This window comes from Cygnus olor, chromosome 5 (genome assembly GCF_009769625.2).
Source record: "Cygnus olor isolate bCygOlo1 chromosome 5, bCygOlo1.pri.v2, whole genome shotgun sequence".
Classification (NCBI taxonomy): domain Eukaryota; kingdom Metazoa; phylum Chordata; class Aves; order Anseriformes; family Anatidae; genus Cygnus; species Cygnus olor.
Window position 1 is genome coordinate 14,326,856 of NC_049173.1, and position 18,145 is coordinate 14,345,000.

General features: G+C 37.9%; 1 long non-coding RNA gene across 1 annotated transcript in view; it reads right to left on the minus strand.

Annotated features, from left to right (window-relative positions):
* The window catches only part of LOC121071385, an 84,522-nt gene that overhangs the window by 39,858 nt on the left and 26,519 nt on the right, over positions 1-18,145 (minus strand). The window contains exon 2 of the long non-coding RNA XR_005820559.1: positions 4,613-4,700. This is a non-coding gene — a long non-coding RNA (uncharacterized LOC121071385). The remainder of the gene's footprint in view (positions 1-4,612; positions 4,701-18,145) is intronic.

An 18,145-nucleotide genomic window follows, 5' to 3' on the forward strand; every position in this document is an offset into this window, starting at 1 on the left:
CCTCAGGAAAGAACATGAAAAAAAGCCCTTCTATCACTTAATGAAAAATAGCTTCTTTTTTGGACAGAACTTCATAGGCTTGCAATCAAGCCGTGGCTCCCCCCTCCTTTCCTTCCTTGACGTGCCATAGAGGCAAATCAAGTCGGCATCTATTAATAATATTTTCCCCTGCTCCTTTCATTTCTCTGCATGTCCTACCACTGTCAGGCCCCGTGATGGAGCAGCGCCTTTATCTCGTCCGAGTCTGGTCTGTCAGGGTGATAAACAATTCTAACAAGAATCAGAATAAAGATCTTCCCAGTAGACTCGGCGGAGAGATAGAGGCTTTTCTCATTTTCTCGACGGAAAAAAAAAAAAAAAAAAAAAAAAATTTAATCTAGCAGCTCTGGCTTTTTTCAAGCGTCACATTCAAAGAGATGCAAATTTGTCAGAGCTGAGACCCCGGCTGACTCTCAGCACTGCGTGAATGTCAAAGGGGGGACTCGAAGCCTTTGACATCCCTGCCTTTTTTGGGGGCTATCTGCTGAAATAAAAAATAAAAAATAAAAAAAAGGAGAGAAAAAAAAGGAAATGCTTTGTAGTGTGTGTTTCAACAATTTTCATAAGTTTTCTTCTGAAATAAAATAGTGCCATTGGGAAGGTAAAGTGAGAGAGGGGGGAGCGGGAGAGAGGGGGACTGAGAGAGAGAAAGAAAGGGGCAGAAGGGAACATAAACTTGTCCATTTGGATTTAAACATGCCATGTTAATAGTAACATTTTAAGATCATGGGTATCTGCTTCTACCTCAATCACACACACACACACACACGCAAAAAAAAAATAAAAAAAAAAAATTTGCATAACTCTGACATGGGTGCTATGAGGATAGCATTTCATGTGTATGTGTCTGTCCTCATTTGTTTACATGCATGATTTTAAATGTGCAAGCAACCATATATGCATTCAGATTTATAGCCACTGAAGAACTGCACCCAGAGTGTGTGTCTGCACCTATCATAACTCTGTGTATTATTATGTGTTCTTTTGCTATATGTTGACTATATAGTCTCCACTGAATGAATCAGAAATTAAGCTAGTACTCTAAAGATCATGCCTTCTGAAGGACAAATACAGTTAGAACTCAAGCACAATGATGATGTGAGGAGGAGGGGAAAGGGGTGTTGCTTTTTTTGTTATTATTCATTTTGATTACATTTTAATTATTAATTATTTCTTAAGGGGTTAGTAGTAGTAGTAGTAGTAGTAGTAGTAGTAGTAGTATTTAGTGACCTGCACTGTAAGAATTATAGAATAAATTAATCCTTAAAAGACTAATGTCTATCTCTTTCTTAGATACGGAAAGACAGCTGTATTATTGTCATACAGTGGATGAAATTTGTCCCAAATGTGCCTATCCCTTCAGAATAAAATATTTCAAGAAAAAGGAGGATTTCGTAAATCTGGAAGTTCAGAAGTCATGGCATTTTTATACATCTCTTGTTTCATTAAAATAAATAAATATGCCTACTGCTTTAAGCATTAAAATGGACCACAGTAAATCCTGAAGCTTTAGAAATTAGCAGATCACGTCAAAGTGTGGTAAAGGGCTGATTCCAAGCCATACTTTTCCACCATATGTATAAATGCAATGTAGGGTCATCTATATCACCCTATATTCTTAAACACAAAATAATTTTGAAATTTGTTATTACAGAGGAAAAGTAGGTTAAAGGCTCTAGCAAATGTGGATCCATTGGGTAGATTTAAAGAAGGAGCTCCTGGTGTATATTACCATAGAAATGGGAAATAAGCAGAAGAAAAAGAATGCAGTCAAAAACTATTTTTTTTTTTTCAGAACTGCTCTTTACTGAAGAAATGTAGGCAAAGATTTGTAACACGGTCTGACCACTTCTGACCAAGACACCATGCCAGGACTAAGACAAAGGTGGCCTTTTCTAGTCGTATCTGTACATTAGCTCCAGCCTTTGGCTACCAGAGACATTTCCTCACCCCTTAGTTTGGCTTCTGACCACTCAGATCAATTCCCAGGAGGCTTTTGAGGCAATTGCCTTCCTCTGTAAAGTATTCTAGCAACTACCAGGGATAAGCATCATACAAAGGCTGAAAATTATTGTGCCAATCCAGATCCAAAGGGCCTAGTTTAATCCACTCACTGTGTAGTAGTGAGCAATCACTGAGTAACATTTGTGTTGTGTAGAAAAGTATTGGCAATGGGTTATGGGAATGTCCTGCTTTTTATTGCCCTTGTCTTCAGGCTAATTCTGAATTCAGTTACCACCTCAGTTACCACCTCCTCAGTCATACCTATTTGGGCACATTGCACTCTCTCCTCAAGACTGTTGCTGAAAACTCTGATCATTAATTACTAGACTCTTACTTACAATCAATGCAAGTGCTAATACTCTCCAGTCTCCACTCAGCCTGAATTGGTTAAATAATAAACTGGCTTTTACCGCTGTAATGATCCATTTGTAAGAGAGTTGTCCTAGAAACTCCAATACATCTCATAAGACTCTATTCAAATGAGGTATTGAAATGCTTTTTCTCAGAGGCTCCCAGATCACTCACTTTTTTTTCTTTCTCTAAAAAAAAAAAGGTCATCCAAGTCATTATCCTAGCTGGGAAGCAGACTTGCCAGGAGTTAGGGGCCTAATTCTGAGAAAAAGTACCTGCTGGGCTGTGCTGAACCTGGTAGGCAGCATTTGGTCACCATCCCACCACAGCTGGCTCAGAGCTGGGGCAAGCAGATCACTGCACACCTGAGCGTTCCTGGTCTGTGGAGGGATGTATCTGGGTGGTAGCAATATGCTTTTCCTCCTTCAGCAAGGATACACTTGGCAGAGCCCACTGCTATTTGTTTGCTATAATCCTGGAGGTGATGGCTATCACCAACAAAATGCCATGTTTAGGTGGGGTATCTGGGAGCAGAGAATGATGTGGATGAATGCACAGCCTGCAGTCTGAAGACCATGCAGAGGTGGAAGCTGGCCTGAGAACACCAAGAGCAACTGGACTTGAGGGAGGAAAACCAAAGTACCAAGAGTAACGGCCTCTGAAAGGCAAAAGAGTAGTTAGGTGGATAAATGAAGCATTAAACCACTTAGTTGCTCTAAAAGGTTTCCTTCTCTAAAGATAAGAAACTTCAGGGTCTGCGACTGGAGTGCCACAGTGTCAAGTGAAGCAAATAGACCTGAATGATACCCCGATATGACAGTAACATGCTGAGGTTAAAATGCTCAGGATCAGCTTAGTAGCTGGATACACAATTTAGTCCTGCTCCCTACACCTTCCTTCAATGTCAGCAGGTGCTTTGTTGGATTCCTAAATATATATATGTATATTTTCCCCAGAAAGTTAGACTTCTTCAGATGCTTAAATGCATTTAATAACTGGATTGTTTAGTACTGCCAGTCTTTAGTGCTGTTCTTCCTCTTCTAAGTATATCAATCTGCTCTCCTGAGTTATTTTGAGAGACACATGTTGAGTTAAATCAGAACCCAAGTGACTTGAGTTAAAACTGCAGGATGCATTGCTAAGTTCTAACTCCAGAACACATTTCATTCTAATGTTATAAGATCTGCCAGAAAATTATAAGAACCCAGCAAGGAATTAAAAATAATAAATAAATAAATACGAGAGAAACTAGCTATATTTGATTTTTTTCATTACTTATGCTGTTCACAGAGCTTGCAAATGATTTTTGTGTAGAGAACAAAAAAAAAAAAACCACAAACTTTCATACACAACATCTCCTACTGGCTCTGTGTATGATCTCTATTATGTACACGTTTCATGTATAGCTAAGATTCAAAGACAGTAGAGTATTGAGGGATTCTTCTCCTGGCTCACAGGAAAGGTTTGTTCTGCTTTAGAAATCCCCAAAATAATGAGTCTCCTGTAGTAGCAAATGTAGATACAAGGGAGTGGTATTAAGTTTTGTTGTAAAATCTAGATTGTTTGCAAGCACTACACTTCTTTAATAATGCAAGGACAACAGCAATGTATTTGGGGCTTCTTCAATGAACATTAAAACAATGTTTACATTCAACATTTGTGAAGTTTTTTTTTCTTGAGATAGCCATAAATTGGGAATTGCCATATATAAATAGCAAATAAATTGAGTCCATATTATAAGCTTCTATATACCCCCCAAAAATTGCCTCTATGTACACCCTTTTATTTGTCATTATCTGAAACAGCTCCACACCTAAACCAGTGCCAAATCCTGCCCTCACCCTCACTGCTGCATGTCCACATGTCAGTGATGTCACTGTTAATGCAGGACAAGTCAGCCTGAACCACAGCAGCTCATTAGATAATTCACACTTTAGTAGATTTTGTTGAATGGACAATCAGTTTATTATTTTTATGGGTTCACTGTAACCATTATTTTGCTTGCTGTCCTAGTAAGGTTTCAGCTACACAGCTGGGCTCACTCCTGCAAACCCACATCACTTCTGCATACAAATAGCGTGGGGAGGGTTTGGAGGATTTAGACCCCGGTTTATAAACTGTGTAAATTATTTTAGAAGTCATATCAGGTATAGCTTATTCCAAGATTTGTTTGCAAATTTTAATCAGAAAACACAGATGGATTGAAATATTCTCTCACCTTCAGCTATGCCCAGGTTGACTTACTGTGGGCTGAAAAAAAACGGCGGAAGTTACAGCATGCCTGGTAGAGGAAGGCTGGACACAAACTAGAGAAAACACATAAAGAAACATTTATTTAAAAAAAGTAAATCAACCATAAAGATCCTCCCAGTAGACCTGGGAGATGGAAGCCTTTCTCATTTTCTCCATGGCAAAATTTAATCTAGCGGCTTGGCTTTTCAAGCGTCATATTCAAAGAGATGCAAATTTGTCAGAGCTTAGACCCCAGCTGACTTTTAGCACTTTGTGAATGTCAAAGGGACTTAAAGGTTGAAGTGTCTTTACCTCCTTCCATCCTTAGTAATTCAAAACCAGGCTGAAAATACAAAGCACCCACCTCTACCTGTTTGTTCAGGCCTTTCTATTTCATGTGTACCTGCTGGCTATAAAAGTGTTTGTTTCAGTTGTTGTTATCTGTTTTAACTAAAAGCACATATAGAAATGAGCATGCAATTGAAAAATGTTCCACTGGAGAATCCAGCAACAGCAGAAAACCTTCCCCTTTAGAGAGCTGCCCTGTCCCCCACTGCACATATACGCATTTTAGAGGTTCTTGCAACATAGCCTATTCCCAATTGACTGATTTCAGAACTGCTATTAACTGAGTAGTAATCTCACCCAGTGACATGGTTCACTTCATACAGTCTCAGGAGGTAATATATCTAATAAAAATAAAAGTAATAAAAATAAAAGCAACCCTAATGAATACTACATACTGTGTTAGTTATGTACTATATCACATAGCAGGAGACACCTGAAAGCAGTGCCAATGGCTTTTTTTACACCTGTCTCTTATACGATGTCAATATCAATCTACTAATGGAGTTCCCATTGATGAAGGATAAGGAAAAAAAAAAAAAAAGGAAAAAAAAAAAAGCGTTGAACAGACTGAGACAGACTAATCTTGTTTGCCTAAAAATGGCAACAACAAAAAAGTATATATAAGCAAAAGCAAAAGGATTTAAGCTCAGTTCCATGGGTAAGTTGTTTATTAAATTAAATTACATTAACATATACACGATTGGTGTGAAGGGAAGCCCCCACCAGCCTTTACCGAATGACAGATTCAGTGAACTGGAGCTCTAAGGCTGGACCTAGAGTAACAGTTTCAGAGAAGTGTTTCTTCTCATTTAACAATTTATCAGTCCTTTTGATGATTAATTTACTGGAAAAGGATGACTGTCCCTTTAAAAAAGTAGTTTGGGCAGTGTTTTTTGGTTTTAAAGTCTGGAGACAGTGGCATTAGATTGATTAGGTGTGTACATGTTGGCTGAGAAAGCTGTAGAAAGGGGAATGGAAGTGTTTGACAAGATGAAAGACTATTCAACATGTTAGACAGCTGGTTGAGTGAAAAGATCTATAACAGCACAGTAAAATATACTCAACAGTAAATGATACCTTCACTGCAAAAGCTACTACAAGTTAGGTCACACAATTTTAGCCTAGGATGACAGGTTCAACCAAACAAAGTTTAATACACACAATTAATGTGCATGTGCCTGGTAACAGACAGATAGCACTTGAGAAACTGAGACAGACAGGGGTTCCCTCTTCCAAATTAAATAATGACTATGCAAAGTTTCCGAGCCAGATTCTGATCTCGCTTGGTTAATCAGAGTAACCGCTCCAATCTCAGAGGAGTTGTTCCTAATTTACACTAAGGTATAAGATCAGGATCAAGGTAAGATCAGGATCTGTCCCGTTCCTCAGTTGGTTACCTTGCTATAGAAAATGAACACTTGTGAGAAATAATGGTGTTAGGGGAATTGTGAACCTTCTTTCTGCAGCCCTGTAGTGAGTGATGAGCTCAGTCAAGGGCTATATGTAACTGTTTGTGTTACGTTTTTTGATTTGCACATGAAGGCTTTGCAATCACCATGTGATTTTCATAATTAACGAAGCACAAAACACACCAGTATGACAGGAATAGTGGACTGTCATGCATGCTACAGATAGAAGATAAACAGAAAATGAAAAATGACATGTAATGCTTTTTCAGAAAAAAAAAAAAAAAAAGTGGGTTTCAGGTGGGTTTCTGGTGATAGGCTAGCAAGGATTATGGTAGACTATAAAATAGTCTAAAACCAAATGATGCTTTTCCTGCAGACAATAATAGGACTTTTGGACCTGGACACAGTTGGCTAATCTTATTTGATTATTCATGATGCAATGATCACTCTAGATAGCAGTGCTTGTACCAAAAAACCTTTTAATCGAAGGTAGATATGATGCATGAAACTAAAAACGTTATCAGAAGAGCTCGTATTTCTTTTGTTTTCTCACTGAGTTAAAGTAATTAGGAATATAGCAGAGGGTAACATTGAAGCAATATTTTTTTTCCTCAGACTCTTAAATCCCTTTATACTATTGGGGAAAAGTATTTTAATATACACCCACACTTCGAGGTCACTTTATGTTGCAAGCGCAGAGAGGCCTTAGTTCAAATGAGGATTAGGCCCAAGGTAGATAGGATTTTCAAAAAAAAATTTAATGTAGTTCTTTTTTTAGAATGTGCCTTCTTTCCTAGCCCTGCTGTTTGAGTGACAATGCAGAGCTTCAAAGTCTTTATGACATTTTATTTAGAAGAGGTAAAAAAACACGTCTTTTTTTTCTTTTCTTTTCTTTTTTTTTTTTTGTGAAATCAGTCCTTTTGTTCACTACCCTTGTATGAGCAGTCTTCATCACAAGGTTTCAGAGAGCAAATAGAGCATTTGTTAACTTGATTCCATTGAATATTTGACCACAACAAGTATTTTTTAATACTAATGTTAACACATTTCTTTAACTGTAAAGCCCTAAAGGTACGTCAAACTAAGTAAACCATTAGATTGTCAGAACATTAATAATCTATTAGTCTACATAGAGTTGCTCATGCAGTGCAATGGGCCAGGGGGTTGGTTTCAGGATTCATAGTCAACACACGAGGGTATCCATTGCTAGCTCCACCAGGAACATAGAGAATAACCTTGAAAATGCAGCCTAGTAGTTATCTGCCTCAGTCTGCCCCCTTGTAAAAGTCTAGAGATATTTTGAGGTCTTCAGATGAAAGGTGCTATTAAATGCACAAAGTATTTATTAATTAATATTATGCTGAGAAAACGACATTTGTGCTTCTAAAATGTAAATAATGCATTAAAACCCATCTATAATACTGTAAGTGCTTCTTCATAAGCAGATATTTATAAATTATATGGTGTACTGAGAAATTATTTCAGTAATCCAAATGAACACAACTTCTGGCATGGAAGTGCTCCAAACATACAGACTGCTTCACCTATTCATCTGTATCCACACTGTTGCATTTTCTTTTTTTTTCTTTTTTTTTTTGGGGGGGTGTGGTGGGTGGGAGGAGAGGAGGAACAGAAGGATAGAGGTTTCCACTATCTTTCTTTAAGAATGTGAATTGTTCTGGACTTTTTAATTTTTTTCTGGGGATTTTAAAGCATAATTTCAGTGTTAATGTTCTAATATACTTATTAATGTCACCTCCCCCCCCCCCCCCCCAGTCGTTATTCTCAGGAAATTCCTCTTGCGTAGAAAGTTATTTCTTTAATTGCTTTGAAGCTTTGTCTGACTGGAATACTAAGATGTCTCAAGTCACTCTTGAAGTTCACCAATTATATATATAGATACTGTATAGCTGAAATGGAAGGTATAGTGCAAAACAGAAACATCAGAGACAGAAACTGTTGATCAGACAGAGAACATCTTATTTTTCTAATGTAAACTCTCTCAGGCTATAGGCTGAACTCATCAAACCAGTAACCAGAGTTAGCTCTAAGAAGTTCCCCACGTACTGAGTGACTTATGGATCACAAACCACTTGTTTCAAAGATAACTTTACCTCCTGAAATGAAAGTGGAGCAAGTTATCTGTACTGGATGTCCAGACTCAGAAAAGCTAAATGATAACACCGACTGTGTAGTTGTTTGGTGCTTAGAAAAAAATGATCAGCAACTATGTCTTGCCTTTTTAGGACAACTGGATTAGCAACTACAGCAGCTTTGAAATCAGGGTGTCACAAGCCATGAGCAGCATGTTGCTTTGGTTGTACCACAGGAAGACTGAACTCTGGTGTTCCTTCTGCCTCACTTAAAAATGGCCAGATTTTGTCTCAGAAACTGGCAGCTGCTGTTTTTTTCAGCCCCTAAAGCATCCCCTGGCTGTGAGGATGCATTCCCTGCCTCTAGTCCAAGCTCAAGAGAAACAGGGCTCTTCTAGGTCTTTCTTCTCCTATATTGGGGGTTTATCCCACTCATTAGGAAAGCTCATATGGATGAGGTAAGCAGTAACAATTCTATTCCTCAAAATGTAGCATTGTGTGTAATAGCTGAATATATTGACTAATTATTCTTTCATTTGTGTTCAAGACAAGGAATGTAACTGGGTTTATATGCACTATGCAGTGCTATGCCATAATGATAGAACCCTGGATAGTCTTTGCTGCAGATAGCAGGGGGTTATTTCCCAGAGACAGTGTACCCTGGGCTTGGGGGCTTCAGGGTGCAGCTGAAACATTGGTTTATTTCAGTGCAGCTCTAGGCTTCTGTATGCCAAAACATACTATTCATGGACCCAGGCTGAGTCAGCTAGTTTCTCTGTAAGAAATGCTGCATTTAGGTACATATGTGCTTTCCTAAGCTAGCCTTGGTGCTCCTGCTAATGCTTGAGTAGTAGGAATAAAAATCAGCACTAACAGAAAAGTGGTTATATAACAAAAAAATATATATGCATTATATGCATAGTTTATATAGAAAGGCACAAGGCCTTTTAGCATTTATGGGCTGCTCCCATTAAAATAAACGTTTGTGGTTTTTTTACTAAAAATTACAGTTAATTACATTTTATGAGATTCTATTTTATGAGATGAAGTATCAGACTTCAACTTTGACTTTGTTAACCTAATTGTATGCCTCAATTAAAGTCTACCAATCTATCAGTTTGTGAGGGTAAAATCATCCATCACAAAGTTTCTTGGTTACAGATCACTAATTAACTGGTAACTGAGATAGATTTTAATCATTGTTAAAGACCTGCAATTTCATACATTGCTGTTGCAGAACTGCGTAGTCAATTAAGCAACAATAACCTGTCTATTTTACTTGGTATATTATACTAATCCCTTGGGATGTTTGCATGAAATACATAAATTCTCTTGTATTGTAGTTAATTAAACCCAAGACCACGGTCTGTAAAAGTCACCTGTCTGACATCTGGAGAATGAGTGGGAATCAATGCCAAAGACCAAACCGAAGCAACAACTGCTTAAACTAACAAAGTAATTTATGTCCTTCAAAGAGCAGAAAGAGACAGAATGCAATATTTTTTAGTTCCTTTAAGTTTTATTATGATTTTATGAGACCATTCTTGCTGGCAGAGAAGAGGTTGGTGTCAGGGGACTGGTGCTGCTTCCAAGTGTAACTGCCTCAACCAAGTCAGACAAGAATGACAAAAAAAGTATTTTTTGTCATTCTTTGCACAAATGAAAGAAACTTGTCATTCCAACTTCACAAAATGGCACTAGAGATGAAATTCTCAACTCCACTGGGACAGCCATTTTTTTTGCTGTTATTACAGGAGAAAATTATAACCATAAAAATGTCCAATTTAGAAAAAAGGTGCCACTTTAGTGTCATTTGCATAAAAGCTGTTACATACAAATTGTTATAAAGACAAATGTGTAGTACTCTTGTTGAAAATTGCTTATATCTTAGGTGCTTTGCCTGAAACGACATAAAGGCCTCTTCAAACTGAAATTCATTCTCAGGTAAATAAAGCTGAAAAAGAATTTTCACCTATTTGTATGTACGTGAGCAGTTTTTCATATTGTCTTAAACAGATTCTGACATGCATTTCTTCCATACGTTCCCTTCTTAGCCTGCTGGTGGCCTCCATTATGATAACTTGCCTTTGCAGATGAGGGCAGATGAAAAGCTTGTCCTGAGCGCAAGACTATAAATAAGCTAAGGTAACTTTCTGTAAATGCAGTGCAGCTGTTACTTTCTTCTGTTAGAATGTGCTTGCAAATACCCTTCTGCAATGAACTGATCATTGTCCAATCCTGAGATGGAATACTCATGTCTCTGTCACTATGACTGTAGTGAAATGCATAGAGAAATTTGTTGATCTTTTCTCAGAAATTCAACTAGATGTTGTTGGGCCTATTGGAAAATTAATATTTTGATGATGATTATTATGATGATGACAATGCTTCTGTGTTTTGCAGTGGTGTTTAGATTTGTCAGCCAATAATACATCTTCATTACACTTAGCATTTTTGTCACTCCACTGTTACGGCTCCTATGGAGTTCTTCCAAATTGTGCTGTAGGCAATAAAGGGGCTCCACTTCCATTTCTCTGTCCCTGCTCCCTCCTGAACCAGAGGTTATACCCCCCAAAGCAGTCCAGTACTGTATTTTCTTACTCACGTTCTGCATCATGCCAAGTTGATGGGTCAGACTGGCTAGTAGTGGTGTGCATTTTTGCCACTCCACAATGTCTGACTTTTGCCAGTCCAAAAATATCTATGCAATTGCAGAATTATTAAGTTATTGTAACCTGAGTGTAAACAGAGAAACAGCTAACTACGGAACCCCAAGTTGAGAAGTCTAACTCATCAAACCTTCTACATACCATACAATGGTATTCACAGATTCTTTGTTGTGTCTGAGATAAAGAAGCAAAGTAAAATATATTATGGTTCAGAATCCATTAGCTTTGATACCTCTGGCTATGAGGCCCATAAGCATACCGATGACCCGCTGAGACATTTTATGTTGCAGTACTAATAACACTTTATGTTATATGGAAAGATAGGCAGCAAAATTAAAAATAAGGTGTTCTCTAGAACTTTAGATAGTAGAGGGCCAACAACAACAATATACCTACAAATACTTTCTCTTCTTTACTAACAGCTTAATTACATTTCCAAGCAAAATAAAGTAATAAAATAAACAGGAAAAAAAAAAAAAAAAAAAGTTTAATTATCTAAATACATTGCAAACACTACATTCCAAAAGATCCATTTTGCCGTGTCAGAGAGAACCCACAATTTCAGGTGAGGACAGGAGCATCCAGAGGCACTTCAAACATTTGAACACTAACTGTGAATGTGTAATTTAGTAATTTAAAAGCAGTATAAGAAGAAAATTGTGACCATTTCTCCCCCTTTTTTGTTCTTAGCATGAAAAAATCCTGATATCTGGCTTCGACTCTCTCAGGGCTAGATCCTGATGCCTTCTGGATGGAGGGTTCTGCACAGCTGTGTGACTGTGACCAGGTTGTGTGAGCTGAAGTGTCGCCTTAGCTGGCACCACTCCCCACCATCTGCACTTCTTTCTGCACTATAGTGTAGAGATACTTGATTCCTATGTAAGAAAGTTACATGTTCTTCAGAGAAAATCTGGGAAAACACAGGTAAAATAAAATGTTTTTCTTTCTTATTTATATTCTCATTAATTTGTTAGAAAGCACCAACCAAAATGATCACCAAATGGTGTTCTCCCAGAATACGTAGTTTATTGTGATTTTTGTTGTTGTTGTTGCTTTCAGATATAAGTGAGGAGACATACTCATCTGTAACTGCCTTGAAATGGTGAATTCCTTACACAGAAGCAACCACCAGTTCTTCTGATAATCTAGTCAGCAAAGAGTTGATGTTAATCCAGCTCCAATACTTACACACAGTAAAATTTTGCCACACACTAAAGAAGAAATAAAACATTTTTGCACTAGTCTGTTAACAAGAATTGCACCTTTAATTATGATTCTCCGCCTTGCCTCAGGTATATGTCCAAAATGGGGTTTTGCTATCTACGTTATCCAAAAATCTAATCCTGAAAATTATTTCACAAGTGAGAACACCTCCTTGACATAATTAGCTCCCATTAAAATCAATTAAACTAGGCATGAAAGTCAAGCAATTTGCATAAGCAAAGACATTACAAGAATGCGACTTCTGTGTGTTGTTATTTACTGCTGGACTGGTAAGAGAAAAAAAAAAAAGAGTGATTTGATTTATTCTTTCAAGTTTTAAACATGACAGATAACTGCAAACAATAAATTCTGTCTACTAAAATCTCTGCTGAAGAAATGACCAGGGGAAGACTAGCCACAAAAGTCTTTTGATTCTCCTGTGTTCATAGTAGGCCACAATAGCTGCCTTGATGATTGTCCTTTGCCCTTATGAGGTGCAAAGAGAAAGCAGAAATATGTTTCTTCAATCTCTCATCGGGCATGCTGATGAGGTAAATATCAAGGTAAAGACACTATGTAAATTTAGGTCCCTTGACACCTCACACAAAGGTCTCCTAGATGAAAAAAACTGTGGCCACTGGACGTGGTGTGACGAGCTTCACAGAGGAGAAACCAGGTGGAGGAAAGAAACTTTCCCCTTATGAACTTCTGCCATTGGGTGCTGGGAGCAGAGAGCGGCACTGCCCTCTGAGCTTCCCCTCCTTGGGGAGCTGCAGAAAGCAACGAGGTCACCTCTGAGCCTCCTCTTCTCCAGACCGGACAACCTAAGTGTCCTCAGCCTCTCTTCACAGGATGTGTCTTCCAGTCCTGTTATCAGCTTTGTTGCCCTCCTCTGGACACTTTCAAGAACCTTAACATCCTTTTTATATTATGGAGCCCAGAACTGTACACAATATTCTGGGTGAGGCCATACCAATGCTAAGTATAGGAGGATCACTTCTTTGGACTGGCTAGTTACGTACGTTGGGTTTAATGCCCTCCAAAATGAAGGTTGCCCTCTTGTCTGCCAGGGCACACTGCTGGCTCATGCTGAGCCTTAAGCCCACTGGTACCCCCAGGTCCCTTTCAGCTGAGCTGCTCCCCAGCCACTTGTCCCCAGCCTGTGTCTGGGTCCAGCACTGCTATGTCCCAGGTACAGCACCCAGTATTTTCCTTTGTTGAACTTCATGCCATTGCTAATCAGCCAGTGCTCCCATCCATCTAGCTCCTTCTGCAAGGCATCTCATCCCTCCAGGGAGTCAGCAGCACCTGCCAGTTTAGTACTATAGGTAAACTTGCTGAGGACGCACTCCATTCCTGTGTCCACATCAATGATAAAAATGTTTAACAGAACTGGGCCTGGAATTGAGCCATGGGGAACACAACTAGTCACCATCCACCTGCCAAAGGGAGCTTAATTTACTACAATCCTTTGAGCAATACTGTTGAGCCAGTTCATCACCCAGCTCATGGGTGATAGTGTAAACATGTTTGTCTCACAGTTGGACAATTTGTCCAGGATGATGCCATGAGGGATGACATCAAAGGTTACTGAAAGTTACTGAAATCCTGAAAGATTACATCTGCTGCCTTCTCTTCATCCACTGAGCAGGTGACCTTATCATAGAAAATCACATTACTAAGGCAGGACTTTCCCTTGATGAACCCATGTTGGTTCTCAGTTAATAGAAATCAGATATAGAGGAGAAAATTCCACTAACACTCAGCTATTATCTATTCCTCCAATAAAAGACAAAAAGGGAGAGAGAAAGAGAACACAAAGAAAAGGCTGACATTAATGAAGCTTTCTTGAAAATCTAGAGTGACGATGAACTGAAAGAGAGAACATACAGATGCAACTGTAAAGTTGAAATGAAAGCTGGTTGAAAACATTTGAAGCCAAGAAATATAAGTTTGCAACCAATAAAATTATGTCTCATTACAATAGCTCTTTCCTCTTCAGTCACTTCATTTTCTTTTAAAATACAACTGAAAAATGTTATTGCCTTTTGATATGGCTTTTCTACTAATCGGTGGATATCAAAAATACCCAGTGACTTTTCTCAAACCTGATAAGAAAATTAAAATTTGAAATGAACTTTTTTTTTTTCAAGATTCTTAGTGAACCTATCAAATAAATATTAGCAACCAGTCTAACTCTTTAGTAAAATTCTCCTTTTTCACAATATCTGAAGGAGACCAGGCAAGCAGTGACATTTCATAGCGTTCATGATTGTTCAAGAATACGGACACTCTTGTCTTTTTGTTACTTTCTCTCTCTTGCCCTGTCCCCAATAACCTACTTGTTTGCTTCCTTTATTTGTTGTGTCTCATGATATGTTTCCTGACAAAGGAAAATGGAAAAGAATATAAACTCTAGCAGCCTAAACACAAATCCAAAAGAAGACAGGGGATACAAAATTTTGAAGAATAACTTGCTAAAGGCATAAAAATAATAATAATTTTTTTTTCAAATACATCAGAAGCAGGAAACCTGCCAGAGAGTCAATCAGGCCTACAGGTGTAAGAGGAGTACTCAAGGAAGATAAGGCCATGTCAGAAAAGCTAAATGAATTCTTTGCATCAGTGTTCACTACAGAGGAGCTTAGGGAGGTTTCCACACTGGAACCATTCTTTACGGGGGGACAAATCTGGGGAACTGTCTTAAATTGAAGTGTCAGTAGAAGAGGTTTAAGAACAAATTGATAAAATGAATAGTGACAAATCATCAGGACCAGATGGTATTCACGCAAGAGCTCTAAATGAACTCAAATATGAAATTGCCAAACTACACACTGTGGTGTGTAACCTAGTGCTTAAATTGGCCTCAGTACCAAAGGAATGGAGGTGGGAAACATGCTACAAATTTTTAAAAGCATTTTGGAGTGGGGGGGTAGATCCAGAAAGCTGTAGAGCAGTAAGCCTAATTTCTCCACTGGGCAAATTGGTTGGAAATATTGTAATATTGTAATATCTGACATCCAGAGAGTTAAGTTTAGATTTTAGAGAATTAATTTCTGAGTATCTGGGCAGTAAAACAGCAGAGACAATAAAAATTCGAGTCGATATAAAGGAAAAAACTCTCAGATAAAGCTAGTTAATGATAGGTCCTGTAGTAGCTATTATAATTAAAAATAAAATTAAAAAGATAAAAATAAAAAATAAAAGAAGTGACAAAGTAACCTGGATTGTCAGTTTGAAGTGAAATCATCAAGTATGAGATTTAAAACAAAGTTATCTGTTGATATAACTGTGGAACTCCTTGCCAGGATATGTTTTGGATGATAAAAGTATAATGAATTTCAAAAAAAACAACAACAAAACAATAGCTGGAATCTTTATGAAAAAAAAAATAAAATAAAATCTCCCAGGATATATATCAGATATCACAGTCAGCTTGGAATTCCCTTGGAAAACGTATTACCAGAAACTGTGAGATTAGTATGCTGGGCAAGCATCTGTACTTGCTTTCTTTCTGATACTCTTTCTTTAAACAATGATTACAGGCTATTTTTAAAGACAGTAGACTTGATTTGATGGACCTTCGATTGTTTGCCAGTATTTCCATTCTTATATTAGATTTAATGTAATTTGGTAAGATATGACCAAAGAAATTTTTCAAATAAGATCCAAATACTACAATGAATACCAGTAGAAAATGTTTGCTCTACTGGAGAAGAAGTTGTAAGGACTTCGTTTGAAGCAATGAGACTTTCCTTAACTGGAGGTATTTTTTTATCAATCTTGCTTAATGAAGCTGGAATAGACAGTGTAGCTCCCATCAGTTCTCAGATAGGTTCGAGCCGAAGCCAGAAGATTTGCTGCTCATACCCTTCATAGTGTATTTCCACTGATCTTTTAGACAAGTTCATCATAGAATCATTAAGGTTGGAAAAGACCACCAAGATCATCCACTACAACTGTCCCCCCAGCCACAAAAAATGTCCACTATACCATGTCCCTTAGTACCACATCCAACCTTTCCTTAAACTCCCCCAGGGATGGTGACTCCACCACCTCCCTGGGCAACCCTTCCCAATGCCTAACCACTCTTTCTGAGAAGAAGTTGAAGTGACAGTCTGTAGGCTTCTTAGCACTTAATTTTATCTCTGTCTGCTTCGAAATAGTGAAAAGGAAGCAGCCTTTCACAGAATTACCAATAAATCATCATCCCTAGACAGGAACTGTAAAGTATGTAATCATGGATTGTATTTTCTTCTTATAGAATAGCAAATTCTCTAATGTGTAATTGTAAATACTTTTGAAAGAAAGCCATCTTCTTTTTAGGATCATTTAGTCCTGAGTATCCCACAGGTCCAGTTATCCATGTCTTTCTAGGTAGCTTGCCGGTATCTCTAGCTACCCAGGAACTTAGATAGCTTACCACACATCCATCTGTCTTCTCAGAACCTATAACTACTCACTCCATTTGGCAGAGTGGATGAACATTTTGTTCAATTACATTAGGCATTTGATTTTAATTGTTTAATATTTCCATCAATAATGTCTCCTTAAGTCATCTGTTCAAATTTTGCAATGTTAAATTGTCTTTGAAACTTAGAACAAATGAAAAAAAAAAAAAAAAAAAAGCCTTAGTTAGCTCTCACCTGGCTTATAATGAAATGCTTCTGTATATTAATGTTTTGGTTATTAAAACATATAAGCACAGGAAAAAAACATGGAATGGACAGCATCAGGGATTGCACTGACAGTAGTTCTCCATGGAAGAACAGCACATTGGATCTCTAATAGTGATAGATATTCATGGTTGAGATGAGCCAGGTCACTGTAAGTTTAGAAAGGAAGAAAAAAAAAGATGATAAGATGCAACTGTAAAGAAGGCATAAGGCAGCAAAATATGTACGCAAGGCAAAGCTGAGAAGGTGGCAAATTAGCTACTATTATGCCAACCATACCTGAGCAGAAGCAGGGAGGTAGATATTTAAGACAAAGAAGTGTTTTCTTCTGGATGAATTTCCCTAAGTTCCCTCAGGAAAATGAGGAACCTAACCAAAATTAGTTCAACTAAATAGGGATGGAGCAAAGAAGAAGCCATTCATAGACAGTCCTTTCCTCTGAAGAGGAAAAGCTGACAAATGAAGTGTGCAAAGCAATGATCTCCGATAGCTGGAAATTGAATCCAGTCCTCCTGCTTTCCAGGATTGCTGAGCACATCAACAAAGTGGGGAGTTTGCTTTTGTTTATATCATTCAGAGATGTGTGTTTTTTTAAATGAAGCCATCAAATTGCATCACCTCATATTGCTAAAAAAATGCATGGGAAAAAATCTGATGGGCATTAGAAGTATGAAAGATCGTGTATTTCATGGTAGCAGGTATCTAAGAAGTTTTGCTGCAATTAAGATCCATACAAACACATTTTGCAATGTAAACTGCTACTGTCTCTGTAGGTTTTAGTAGTACATTCCTGAGGCCAGCCATTGTTGTTTTTAAGCCTGTCTGGGTTTTCAGAAAGAGGCAGAAGTGTCTGGGGAATAAGGAAAAACAAGGACCTGAAACTCAGAAAGGTTTGAGGTGGGAGGTGGATTCTGGGAAGGAAAAGAAAAATGAAGAGGAAAAGATATGGAATAGGAAGGAGGGAGGTCAAATAGTGAGAAGAAGAAAGGGAATAACTCAGTACCTGTGAATAATGAGAAGTTTATGCATATGTATACACGTGTGTGTGCCTGTGTGTATATATATAAAATACATGTATCAAAAACACTTCTATTATTAAGTAACTGGTGCCTCAGATTGAA